The sequence below is a fragment of the Oncorhynchus masou genome, unplaced genomic scaffold (assembly GCF_036934945.1).
Source record: "Oncorhynchus masou masou isolate Uvic2021 unplaced genomic scaffold, UVic_Omas_1.1 unplaced_scaffold_543, whole genome shotgun sequence".
In the NCBI taxonomy this organism is placed as follows: Eukaryota; Metazoa; Chordata; class Actinopteri; order Salmoniformes; family Salmonidae; genus Oncorhynchus; species Oncorhynchus masou.
Window position 1 is genome coordinate 367616 of NW_027011844.1, and position 15000 is coordinate 382615.

The following is a 15000-nucleotide window of genomic DNA, read 5'->3' on the forward strand; positions in this document are numbered from 1 at the left end:
GAGAGAGACAACACTCCCTACTTTACCATCTTCAACAGCTTCAACACTGAGGAGAGAGACAACACAACACTATAGCCATCTTCAACAGCTTCAACACTGAGGAGAGAGACAACACAACACTATAGCCATCTTCAACAGCTTCAACACTGAGGAGAGAGACAACACTACACTATAGCCATCTTCAACAGTTTCAACACTGAGGAGAGAGACAACACTCCCTACTTTACCATCTTCAACAGCTTCAACACTGAGGAGAGACAACACTACACTATAGCCATCTTCAACAGCTTCAACACTGAGGAGAGAGACAACACGACCTACTTTACCATCTTCAACAGCTTCAACACTGAGGAGCGAGACAACACTCCCTACTTTACCATCTTCAACAGCTTCAACACTGAGGAGAGAGACAACACTACACTATAGCCATCTTCAACAGCTTCAACACTGAGGAGAGAGACAACACAACACTATAGCCATCTTCAACAGCTTCAACACTGAGGAGAGAGACAACACTCCACTTTACCATCTTCAACAGCTTCAACACTGAGGAGAGAGACAACACTACACTATAGCCATCTTCAACAGCTTCAAAACTGAGGAGAGAGACAACACAACACTACAGCCATCTTCAACAGCTTCAACACTGAGGAGAGAGACGACACAACACTATAGCCATCTTCAACAGCTTCAACACTGAGGAGAGAGACAACACAACACTATAGCCATCTTCAACAGCTTCAACACTGAGGAGAGAGACAACACTCCCTACTTTACCATCTTCAACAGCTTCACCACTGAGGAGAGAGACAACACTACACTGTAGCCATCTTCAACAGCTTCAACACTGAGGAGAGAGACCACACTACCTACTTTACCATCTTCAACAGCTTCAACACTGAGGAGAGAGACAACACTACACTATAGCCATCTTCAACAGCTTCAACACTGAGGAGAGAGACAACACTACACTATAGCCATCTTCAACAGCTTCAACACTGAGGAGAGAGACAACACAACACTATAGCCATCTTCAACAGCTTCAACACTGAGGAGAGAGACAACACAACACTACAGCTATCTTCAACAGCTTCAACACTGAGGAGAGAGACAACACAACACTATAGCCATCTTCAACAGCTTCAACACTGAGGAGAGAGACAACACAACACTATAGCCATCTTCAACAGCTTCAACACTGAGGAGAGAGACAACACAACACTATAGCCATCTTCAACAGCTTCAACACTGAGGAGAGAGACAACACAACACTATAGCCATCTTCAACAGCTTCAACACTGAGGAGAGAGACAACACTCCCTACTTTACCATCTTCAACAGCTTCAACACTGAGGAGAGAGACAACACAACACTATAGCCATCTTCAACAGCTTCAACACTGAGGAGAGAGACAACACAACACTATAGCCATCTTCAACAGCTTCAACACTGAGGAGAGAGACAACACTACACTATAGCCATCTTCAACAGTTTCAACACTGAGGAGAGAGACAACACTCCCTACTTTACCATCTTCAACAGCTTCAACACTGAGGAGAGAGACAACACTACACTATAGCCATCTTCAACAGCTTCAACACTGAGGAGAGAGACAACACGACCTACTTTACCATCTTCAACAGCTTCAACACTGAGGAGCGAGACAACACTCCCTACTTTACCATCTTCAACAGCTTCAACACTGAGGAGAGAGACAACACTACACTATAGCCATCTTCAACAGCTTCAACACTGAGGAGAGAGACAACACAACACTATAGCCATCTTCAACAGCTTCAACACTGAGGAGAGAGACAACACTCCCTACTTTACCATCTTCAACAGCTTCAACACTGAGGAGAGAGACAACACTACACTATAGCCATCTTCAACAGCTTCAAAACTGAGGAGAGAGACAACACAACACTACAGCCATCTTCAACAGCTTCAACACTGAGGAGAGAGACGACACAACACTATAGCCATCTTCAACAGCTTCAACACTGAGGAGAGAGACAACACAACACTATAGCCATCTTCAACAGCTTCAACACTGAGGAGAGAGACAACACTCCCTACTTTACCATCTTCAACAGCTTCACCACTGAGGAGAGAGACAACACTACACTGTAGCCATCTTCAACAGCTTCAACACTGAGGAGAGAGACCACACTACCTACTTTACCATCTTCAACAGCTTCAACACTGAGGAGAGAGACAACACTACACTATAGCCATCTTCAACAGCTTCAACACTGAGGAGAGAGACAACACTACACTATAGCCATCTTCAACAGCTTCAACACTGAGGAGAGAGACAACACAACACTATAGCCATCTTCAACAGCTTCAACACTGAGGAGAGAGACAACACAACACTACAGCTATCTTCAACAGCTTCAACACTGAGGAGAGAGACAACACAACACTATAGCCATCTTCAACAGCTTCAACACTGAGGAGAGAGACAACACAACACTATAGCCATCTTCAACAGCTTCAACACTGAGGGGAGAGACAACACAACACTATAGCCATCTTCAACAGCTTCAACACTGAGGAGAGAGACAACACAACACTATAGCCATCTTCAACAGCTTCAACACTGAGGCGATAGACAACACAACACTACAGCCATCTTCAACAGCTTCAACACTGAGGAGAGAGACAACACAACACTATAGCCATCTTCAACAGCTTCAACACTGAGGAGAGAGACAACACAACACTATAGCCATCTTCAACAGCTTCAACACTGAGGAGAGAGACAACACAACACTATAGCCATCTTCAACAGCTTCAACACTGAGGAGAGAGACAACACAACACTATAGCCATCTTCAACAGCTTCAACACTGAGGAGAGAGACAACACAACACTATAACCATCTTGAACAGCTTCAACACTGAGGAGAGAGACAACACTCCCTCCTTTACCATCTTCAACAGCTTCAACACTGAGGAGAGAGACAACACACCACTATAGCCATCTTCAACAGCTTCAACACTGAGGAGAGAGACAACACACCACTATAGCCATCTTCAACAGCTTCAACACTGAGGAGAGAGACAACACTACCTACTTTACCATCTTCAACAGCTTCAACACTGAGGAGAGAGACAACACTCCCTACTTTACCCCAAACACAACGGGGTGTGTGAGAGAGAGACAACAATACCTACTTTGCCCCAAACACAACGGGGTGTGTGTGAGAGAGAGAGAGATTGAGACAACACTACCGACTTTACCCCAAACACAACGGGGTGTGTGTGAGAGAGAGAGAGAGTTAGTAATCCTCAGAGCTGTGTCTACCTCTAGTGGTCCTCAGGGCTGTGTGTCTACCTCTAGTGATCCTCAGGGCTGTGTCTACCTCTAGTGGTCCTCAGGGCTGTGTCTACCTCTAGTGGTCCTCGGGCTGTGTATACCTTTAGTAATCCTCAGGGCTGTGTGTCTACCTCTAGTGATCCTCAGGGCTGTGTGTCTACCTCTAGTGATCCTCAGGGCTGTGTGTCTACCTCTAGTGATCCTCAGGGCTGTGTGTCTACCTCTAGTGGTCCTCAGGGCTGTGTGTCTACCTCTAGTGATCCCCAGGGCTGTGTCTACCTCTAGTGATCCTCAGGGCTGGGTGTCTACCTCTAGTGATCCTCAGGGCTGTGTTTATCTCTAGTGATCCTCAGGGCTGTGTCTACCTCTAGTGATCCTCAGGGCTGTGTGTCTACCTCTCGTGATCCTCAGGGCTGTGTCCTCAGGGCTGTGTCTATCTCTAGTGATCCTCAGGGCTGTGTTTACCTCTAGTGATCCTCAGGGCTGTGTGTCTACCTCTAGTGATCCTCAGGGCTGTGTCCTCAGCGCTGTGTCTATCTCTAGTGGTCCTCGGGGCTGTGTTTACCTCTAGTGGTCCTCAGGGCTGTGTGTCTACTTCTAGTGGTCCTCAGGGCTGTGTGTCTACCTCTAGTGGTCCTCAGGGCTGTGTGTCTACCTCTAGTGGTCCTCAGGGCTGTGTGTCTACTTCTAGTGGTCCTCAGGGCTGTGTGTCTACCTCTAGTGGTCCTCAGGGCTGTGTGTCTACCTCTAGTGGTTATCAGGGCTGTGTGTCTACCTCTAGTGGTCCTCAGGGCTGTGTGTCTACCTCTAGTGAACCTCAGGGCTGTGTCTACCTCTAGTGGTCCTCAGGGCTGTGTGTCTACCTCTAGTGTTCCTCAGGTATGTGTCTACCTCTAGTGAACCTCAGGGTTGTGTCTACATCTAGTGATTCTCAGGGTTGTGTCTACATCTAGTGATCCTCAGGGCTGTGTCTACCTCTAGTGGTCCTCGGGGCTGTGTCCTCAGGGCTGTGTCTACCTCTAGTGATCCTCAGGGCTGTGTCTACCTCTAGTGGTCCTCAGGGCTGGGTGTCTACCTCTAGCGATCCTCAGGGATGTGTGTTTACCTCTAGTGGTCCTCAGGGCTGGGTGTCTACCTCTAGTGGTCCTCGGGGCTGTGTTTACCTCTAGTGATCCTCAGGGCTGTGTCTCCCTCTAGTGATCCTCAGGGCTGTGTCTCCCTCTAGTGATCCTCAGGGCTGTGTCTACCTCTAGTGGTCCTCGGGGCTGTGTTTACCTCTAGTGATCCTCAGGGCTGTGTCTACCTCTAGTGGTCCTCGGGGCTGTGTTTACCTCTAGTGATCCTCAGGGCTGTGTCTACTTCTAGTGGTCCTCAGGGCTGTGTGTCTACCTCTAGTGATCCTCAGGGCTGTGTCTACCTCTAGTGGTCATCAGGGCTGTGTCTACCTCTAGCGATCCTCAGGGCTGTGTCTACCTCTAGTGGTCCTCAGGGCTGTGTCTACCTCTAGTGGTCCTCAGGGCTGTGTGTCTACCTCTAGTGATCCTCAGGGCTGTGTCTACCTCTAGTGGTCCTCAGGGCTGTGTCTACCTCTAGTGGTCCTCAGGGCTGTGTCTACCTCTAGTGGTCATCAGGGCTGTGTCTACCTCTAGTGGTCCTCAGGGCTGTGTCTACCTCTAGTGATCCTCAGGGCTGTGTCTACCTCTACTGGTCCTCAGGGCTGTGTCTACCTCTACTGGTCCTCAGGGCTGTGTCTACCTCTAGTGGTCCTCAGGGCTGTGTCTACCTCTAGTGGTCCTCAGGGCTGTGTGTCTACCTCTAGCGATCCTCAGGACTCTCATGATCCTGATGATGGTGGGGTTGATGGGTAGCGATGCGTTCATCTTCAGCTCCTCCAGAGTGATGCCCATGATGGACAGCAGCACTATGGCCAGGTCCAGCTGGTTCCACCTGGACATACACACACACACACACACTTTTGAGTCAAGATCCAATGACCGAGTGAGGAACAGTTTTTGTGTGTGTGTATGTGTGTGTGTGTATAGTGTGTGTGTGTGTAGTGTGTGTGTGTGTAGTGTGTGTAGTGTGTGTGTGTGTGTACCTGTCTTTAAAGAACCTGTGCAGTCCGAAGGCCACTAGTTTCAGCAGGGTCTCGATGATGAAGATACAGGTAAACAGGTAGTTACAGTACTTCAGAGCCTCCTCCAGATACTGGACACACACACACACACACACACACAGACACAGACACAGACACACACACACACACACACACACACACACACACACACACACACACACACACACACACACACACAGTTAGTACCTCCTGTAGAAGTAAGAAGGTTCCAGAATGCCCAGACATAACACTATTAGAGTTATATAGTTTGACCATCAAGGTTACCAGCGGTTGGTTGATTTTCATACTTTCCTTGTTGCTATGGTTACCTAAGTTACATAATGGTAGTGTGGTTGCTATAGTTACCAATGTGCAGGGTTAGTTATGTTACCTGAGGCTGGTTGTCGTGTGGTTGCTATAGTTACCAGAGACTGGTTTTCGTGTGGTTGCTATAGTTACCTGGGGCTGGTTGTGATGTGGTTGCTATAGTTACCAATGTGTGGGGTTACTTCTGTTACCCGAGGCTGGTTGTCGTGTGGTTGCTATAGTTACCTGTGGCTGGTTGTAATGCTCCATGCTCATGGTGACAACGTTGATGCCGATGATGATGGTGATGAAGAGGTCCAGGTAGTGGCTGGTGCACAACGTGTGGATGGTGAGACGCACAGGGGAGTAGTCTGCATAGTAGGGTCTCTGTTGGGCCTCTGGAAAACACACACACACACACACACACACACACACACACACACACACACACACACACACACACACACACACACACACACACACACACACACACACACACACACACACACACAGTCAGAACACCTACATGTAGAGAGAGATACACACAGGTGTGGCACGTACGACAGAGGACCAGAGTGACATCACCAGAGACATTACTGAGGGAGTTGACATTCAGTAACAGGCAGTAACTATGACATCATCAGTAACAGACAGTAACTATGACATCATCATTAACAGACAGTAACTATGACATCATCAGTAACAGACAGTAACTATGACATCATCAGTAACAGACAGTAACTGTGACATCATCAGTAACTGACAGTAACTATGACATCATCAGTAACAGACAGTAACTGTGACATCATCAGTAACAGACAGTAACTTTAACATCATCAGTAACAGACAGTAACTATGACATCATCAGTAACAGACAGTAACTATGACATCATCAGTAACCGACAGTAACTGTGACATCATCGGTAACAGACAGTAACTGTGACATCATCAGTAACAGACAGTAACTATGACATCATCAGTAACAGACAGTAAATGTGACATCATCAGTAACCGACAGTAACTATGACATCATTAGTAACAGACAGTAACTATGACATCATCAGTAACAGACAGTAACTGTGACATCATCAGTAACCGACAGTAACTATGACATCATTAGTAACAGACAGTAACTATGACATCATCAGTAACAGACAGTAACTGTGACATCATCAGTAACAGACAGTAACTGTGACATCATCGGTAACAGACAGTAACTGTGACATCATCAGTAACAGACAGTAACTATGACATCATCAGTAACAGACAGTAACTGTGACATCATCAGTAACCGACAGTAACTATGACATCATTAGTAACAGACAGTAACTATGACATCATCAGTAACAGACAGTAACTGTGACATCATCAGTAACAGACAGTAACTGTGACATCATCAGTAACAGACAGTAACTATGACATCATCAGTAACAGACAGTAACTGTGACATCATCAGTAACAGACAGTAACTATGAGACAGATGGTTTGGGAGTTGACATTCAGTCAATTCAGTCAGAAAGTGAAAAACCGCACTAATTCAAAATAATGGAACCATTCATTTTTATTTTTTTTACAATTGAGGCTGATGTTGATATTGAATGAACCCCCAGCCCTGCTGAGACAAACTGGACAAACACGTGAGGTCATCCCAACGCCTGCTGGACTACCGCTTAGTGGCGTTGTGATTATTGAAGTCTAAAAATATGCCATTTATCTATTGGTCAACGGTTCCAGCTATGTTTCTGAGTCTGCTGCCCATCAAACCATGTTTTCCCGGCACGCCACCGACGATACCGTCTCATGTTTACAGGTACAGTAGCACCGACTGCATCGTACTGTAGTGTTTGTTAGAGAGATGATGCTGCTGTCGGTGTATAGACCTCAATCATGCATGTCCCAACGATGGGCCGACATCATGCCCACATTCAGAGCTAATGTAGCTAACGTAGCTAATATAGCTAACGTAGCTAACGTAGCTAATAAAAGCTAATGTAGCTAACATAGCTAATGTAGCTAACGTAGCATACATAGCTAACGTAGATAATATAGCTAACGTAGCTAACGTAGATAATGTAGCTAACGTAGCTAATGTAGCTAATCTGGTGTCCTGTGTGAATTGAAGTATGCTCCCTCTAATTCTCTCTCTCTCTCTCCCTCTCCTCCTGGAGGACCTGAGCCTTTGGGACCATGCCTCAGGACTACCTGACCTGATGACTCCTTGCTGTCCCCAGTCCACCTGGTTGTGCTGCTGCTCCAGTTTCAACTGTTCTGCCTGCGGCTATGGAACCCTGACCTGTTCACCGGACGTGCAACCTGTCCCGGACCTGCTGTTTTAGACTCTCTCCCTCTACCGTACCTGCTGTCTCTAACTCTGAATGAAAAGTCAACTGACATTTACTCCTGAGGTGCTGACCTGTTGCACCCTCTACAACCACTGTGATTATTATTATTTGACCCTGCTGGTCATCTATGAACATTTGAACATCTTGGCCATGTTCTGTTATAATCTCCACTCGGCACAGCCAGAAGAGGACTGGCCACCCCACATAGCCTGGTTCCTCTCTAGGTTTCTTCCTAGGTTTTGGCCTTTCTAGGGAGTTTTTCCTAGCCACCGTGCTTCTACACCTGCATTGCTTGCTGTTTGGGGTTTTAAGCTGGGTTTCTTTACAGCACTTTGAGACATCTGATAATGTAAAAATTGCTTTATTAATAGAGTTGATTGATACTATAAAGATGTCAGCTGTAGCAGGGTTTATACTGTAGAGATATCAGCTGTAGCAGGGTTTATACTATAGAGATATCAGGTGTAGCAGGGTTTATACTGTAGAGATATCAGCTGTAGCAGGGTTTATACTGTAGAGATATCAGGTCAGCTGTAGCAGGGTTTATACTGTAGAGATATCAGCTGTAGCAGGGTTTATACTGTAGAGATATCAGCTGTAGCAGGGTTTATACTATAGAGATATCAGCTGTAGCAGGGTTTATACTATAGAGATATCAGCTGTAGCAGGGTTTATACTGTAGAGATATCAGCTGTAGCAGGGTTTATACTGTAGAGATATCAGCTGTAGCAGGGTTTATACTATAGAGATATCAGCTGTAGCAGGGTTTATACTGTAGAGATATCAGGTCAGCTGTAGCAGGGTTTATACTGTAGAGATATCAGCTGTAGCAGGGTTTATACTGTAGAGATATCAGGTGTAGCAGGGTTTATACTGTAGAGATATCAGGTCAGCTGTAGCAGGGTTTATACTATAGAGATATCAGCTGTAGCAGGGTTTATACTATAGAGATATCAGCTGTAGCAGGGTTTATACTGTAGAGATATCAGCTGTAGCAGGGTTTATACTGTAGAGATATCAGCTGTAGCAGGGTTTATACTGTAGAGATATCAGCTGTAGCAGGGTTTATACTGTAGAGATATCAGGTCAGCTGTAGCAGGGTTTATACTATAGAGATATCAGCTGTAGCAGGGTTTATACTATAGAGATATCAGCTGTAGCAGGGTTTATACTGTAGAGATATCAGGTCAGCTGTAGCAGGGTTTATACTGTAGAGATATCAGTTGTAGCAGGGTTTATACTGTAGAGATATCAGGTGTAGCAGGGTTTATACTGTGGAGATATCAGGTCAGCTGTAGCAGGGTTTATACTGTAGAGATATCAGGTCAGCTGTAGCAGGGTTTATACTATAGAGATATCAGCTGTAGCAGGGTTTATACTGTAGAGATATCAGCTGTAGCAGGGTTTATACTATAGAGATATCAGCTGTAGCAGGGTTTATACTGTAGAGATATCAGCTGTAGCAGGGTTTATACTGTAGAGATATCAGCTGTAGCAGGGTTTATACTATAGAGATATCAGCTGTAGCAGGGTTTATACTGTAGAGATATCAGCTGTAGCAGGGTTTATACTGTGGAGATATCAGGTCAGCTGTAGCAGGGTTTATACTGTAGAGATATCAGGTCAGCTGTAGCAGGGTTTATACTATAGAGATATCAGCTGTAGCAGGGTTTATACTGTAGAGATATCAGCTGTAGCAGGGTTTATACTGTAGAGATATCAGGTCAGCTGTAGCAGGGTTTATACTATAGAGATATCAGCTGTAGCAGGGTTTATACTATAGATATATCAGCTGTAGCAGGGTTTATACTGTGGAGATATCAGCTGTAGCAGGGTTTATACTGTAGAGATATCAGGTCAGCTGTAGCAGGGTTTATACTGTAGAGATATCAGGTCAGCTGTAGCAGGGTTTATACTGTAGAGATATCAGCTGTAGCAGGGTTTATACTGTAGAGATATCAGCTGTAGCAGGGTTTATACTGTAGAGATATCAGCTGTAGCAGGGTTTATACTGTAGAGATATCAGCTTTAGCAGGGTTTATACTATAGAGATATCAGCTGTAGCAGGGTTTATACTATAGAGATATCAGCTGTAGCAGGGTTTATACTGTAGAGATATCAGCTGTAGCAGGGTTTATACTGTAGAGATATCAGGTCAGCTGTAGCAGGGTTTATACTGTAGAGATATCAGCTGTAGCAGGGTTTATACTGTAGAGATATCAGCTGTAGCAGGGTTTATACTGTAGAGATATCAGGTCAGCTGTAGCAGGGTTTATACTGTAGAGATATCAGCTGTAGCAGGGTTTATACTGTAGAGATATCAGGTCAGCTGTAGCAGGGTTTATACTGTAGAGATATCAGGTGTAGCAGGGTTTATACTGTAGAGATATCAGCTGTAGCAGGGTTTATACTATAGAGATATCAGCTGTAGCAGGGTTTATACTGTAGAGATATCAGGTGTAGCAGGGTTTATACTGTAGAGATATCAGGTCAGCTGTAGCAGGGTTTATACTGTAGAGATATCAGCTGTAGCAGGGTTTATACTATAGAGATATCAGCTGTAGCAGGGTTTATACTGTAGAGATATCAGGTCAGCTGTAGCAGGGTTTATACTGTAGAGATATTAGCTGTAGCAGGGTTTATACTGTAGAGATATCAGCTGTAGCAGGGTTTATACTGTAGAGATATCAGGTCAGCTGTAGCAGGGTTTATACTGTAGAGATATCAGGTGTAGCAGGGTTTATACTGTAGAGATATCAGGTCAGCTGTAGCAGGGTTTATACTGTAGAGATATCAGCTGTAGCAGGGTTTATACTATAGAGATATCAGCTGTAGCAGGGTTTATACTGTAGAGATATCAGGTGTAGCAGGGTTTATACTGTAGAGATATCAGGTCAGACCTCCCTCTCTAAGGATCCATGCAGTAACTGGGGAGGATGGGTGGGTGTTGCCGGGTAGGGTCATGCAGCCTCATGCAGTCTACTGTCACTGCCCTCACTCACTCTCTGTCTGTCTGTCTGTCTGTCTGTCTGTCTGTCTGTCTGTCTGTCTGTCTGTCTGGCTGTCTGTCTGTCTGTCTGTCTGTCTGTCTGTCTGTCTGTCTGTCTGCTTCTCTCCCCCTCTCCATCCGTTCGGTTATGAAAGCAGGCAGTGCTCAGAAAAATAAACTACAGACCGGCACCATCCTTCTCCTTACTCCTGCGCTTTTTCTCCAGGATTTTGAGCCTCTTCTCTTCCCGTAGCCGCTGCTCTTCCTCTTCTTGGTCCTGACGACACTTGTGGAAGTTCTCCACGACCACGCCCACGAACATGTTGAGGACAAAGAAACTGACGATGAGGAGGAAGGAGATGAAGTAGAGGAGCATCCACGGGTTGTGGTTCCTCACCGGCTGGAGGAGGGAGGGAGATGGAGAGGAGGAGAGAGAGAGAGAGAGAGGGAGGAGAGAGAGAGAGCATGTACCAGATGCATGTACCAGATGCTCAGCAGGCTCTGCTCACACTTACTGGCCTGAGGCCAAACCACGACCAACAACATTGGACACTTTATGGAACAAAAAGCCTTTACTATTTCATCCTGGAATATCCAAGGCCTGAGGTCATCTGCCTTTGGCCTGAAGAGCAGAAACCCGGACTTCACCAAAGAAATCGGTAATACAGACATTGTCATCCTGCAAGAAACCTGGTATAGAGGAGACAGACCCACTGGATGCCCTCTAGGTTACAGAGAGCTGGTAGTCCCATCCACCAAACTACCAGGTGTGAAACAGGAAGGGACTCAGGGGTATGCTAATTTGGTATAGAGCAGACCTAACTCACTCCATTAAATTAATCAAAACAGGAACATTCTACATTTGGCTAGAAATTCAAAAGGAAATTATCCTAACAGAGAAAATGTCCTCCTGTGTGCTACCTATATCCCCCCACTAGAATCCCCATATTTTAATGAAGACAACTTCTCCATCCTGGAGGGGGAAATCAACCATTTCCAGGCCCAGGGACATGTACTAGTCTGTGGTGACCTAAATGCCAGAACCGGACAAGAACCTGACACCCTCAGCACACAGGGGGACAAACACCTGCCTGGAGGTGACAGCATCCCCTCCCCCGTATGCCCCCTAGGCACAACTATGACAACATAACCAACAAAAACGGGTCACAACTCCTGCAGCTCTGTCGCACGCTGGGTATGTACATAGTCAATGGTAGGCTTCGAGGGGACTCCTATGGTAGGTACACCTATAGCTCATCTCTTGGCAGTAGTACTGTAGACTACTTTATCACTGACCTCAACCCAGAGTCTCTCAGAGCGTTCACAGTCAGCCCACTGACACCCCTATCAGACCACAGCAAAATCACAGTCTACCTAAACAGAGCAATACTCAATCATGAGGCATCAAAGCCAAAGGAACTGAGTAACATTAAGAAATGCTATAGATGGAAGGAATGCAGTTTGGAAACCTACCAAAAAACAATTAGGCAACAACAAATTCAATCCCTTTAGACAATTTCCTGGGTAAAACGTTCCACTGTAATAGTGAAGGTGTAAACTTGGCAGTAGAAAATCTTAACAGTATATTTGACCTCTCAGCTTCCCTATCAAATCTAAAAATCTCAAATAGAAAACCGAAGAAAATTAACAACAATGACAAATGGTTTGATGAAGAATGCAAAATTCTAAGAAAGAAATTGAGAAACCTGTCCAACCAAAAACATAGAGACCCGGAAAACCTGAGTCTACGCCTTCACTATGGTGAATCACTAAAACAATACAGAAATACACTATGGAAAAAGAAGGAACAGCATGTCAGAAATCAGCTCAATGTAATTGAAGAATCCATAGACTCTAACCACTTCTGGGAAAATTGGAAAACACTAAACAAACAACAACACGAAGAATTATCTATCCAAAATGGAGATGTATGGGTAAACCACTTCTCCAATCTTTTTGGCTCTATAACAAAGAATAAAGAGCAAAAACATATACATGATCAAATACAGATCTTAGAATCAACTATTAAAGACTACCAGAACCCACTGGATTCTCCAATAACATTGAATGAGTTACAGGACAAAATAAAAACCCTCCAACCCAAAAAGGCCTGTGGTGTTGATGGTATCCTCAATGAAATGATAAAATATACAGACAACAAATTCCAATTAGCTATACTAAAACTCTTTAACATCATCCTTAGCTCTGGCATCTTCCCCAATATTTGGAACCAAGGACTGATCACCCCAATCCACAAAAATGGAGATAAATTTGACCCCAATAACTACCGTGGAATATGCGTCAACAGTAACCTTGGGAAAATCCTCTGCATTATCATTAACAGCAGACTCGTACACTTCCTCAATGAAAACAATGTACTGAGCAAATGTCAAATTGGCTTTTTACCAAATTACCGTACAACAGACCATGTATTCACCCTGCACACCCTAATTGACAACCAAACAAACCAAAACAAAGGCAAAGTCTTCTCATGCTTTGTTGATTTCAAAAAAGCCTTCGACTCAATTTGGCATGAGGGTCTGCTATACAAACTGATGGAAAGTGGTGTTGGGGGTAAAACATACGACATCATAAAATCCATGTACACAAACAACAAGTGTGCGGTTAAAATTGGCAAAAAACACACACATTTCTTCACACAGGGTCGTGGGGTTAGACAGGGATGCAGCTTAAGCCCCACCCTCTTCAACATATATATCAACGAACTGGCGCGGGCACTAGAAAAGTCTGCAGCACCCGGCCTCACCCTACTAGAATCTGAAGTCAAATGTCTGCTGTTTGCTGATGATCTGGTGCTTCTGTCACCAACCAAGGAGGGCCTACAGCAGCACCTACATCTTATGCACAGATTCTGTCAGACCTGGGCCCTGACAGTAAATCTCAGTAAGACCAAAATAATGGTGTTCCAAAAAAGGTCCAGTCACCAGGACCACAAATACAAATTCCATCTAGACACTGTTGCCCTAGAGCACACAAAAAACTATACATACCTTGGCCTAAACATCAGCGCCACAGGTAACTTCCACAAAGCTGTGAACGATCTGAGAGACAAGGCAAGAAGGGCATTCTATGCCATCAAAAGGAACATAAATTTCAACATACCAATTAGGATTTGGCTAAAAATACTTGAATCAGTCATAGAGCCCATTGCCCTTTATGGTTGTGAGGTCTGGGGTCCGCCACCAACCAAGACTTCACAAAATGGGACAAACACCAAATTGAGACTCTGCACGCAGAATTCTGCAAAAATATCCTCAGTGTACAACGTAGAACACCAAATAATGCATGCAGAGCAGAATTAGGCCGATACCCACTAATTATCAAAATCCAGAAAAGAGCAGTTAAATTCTATAACCACCTAAAAGGAAGCGATTCCCAAACCTTCCACAACAAAGCCATCACCTACAGAGAGATGAACCTGGAGAAGAGTCCCCTAAGCAAGCTGGTCCTGGGGCTCTGTTCACAAACACACTCTACAGAGCCCCATGACAGCAGCACAATTAGACCCAACCAAATCATGAGAAAACAAAAAGATATTTACTTGACACACTGGAAAGAATTAACAAAAAAACAGAGCAAACTAGAATGCTATTTGGCCCTACACAGAGAGTACACAGCGGCAGAATACCTGACCACTGTGACTGACCCAAAATTAAGGAAAGCTTTGACTATGTACAGACTCAGCGAGCATAGCCTTGCTATTGAGAAAGGCCGACGTAGGCAGACATGGCTCTCAAGAGAAGACAGGCTATGTGCTCACTGCCCACAAAATGAGGTGGAAACTGAGCTGCACTTCCTAACCTCCTGCCCAATGTATGACCATATTAGAGAGACATATTTCCCTCAGATTACACAGATCCACAAAGAATTCGAAAACAAATCCAATTTTGAAAAACTCCCAT

The 15000-nt window shown here is 44.9% G+C and overlaps 1 pseudogene; it reads right to left on the reverse strand.

Annotated features, from left to right (window-relative positions):
* The window catches only part of LOC135536004 (voltage-dependent T-type calcium channel subunit alpha-1H-like), a 118685-nt pseudogene that overhangs the window by 22021 nt on the left and 81664 nt on the right, over positions 1–15000 (reverse strand).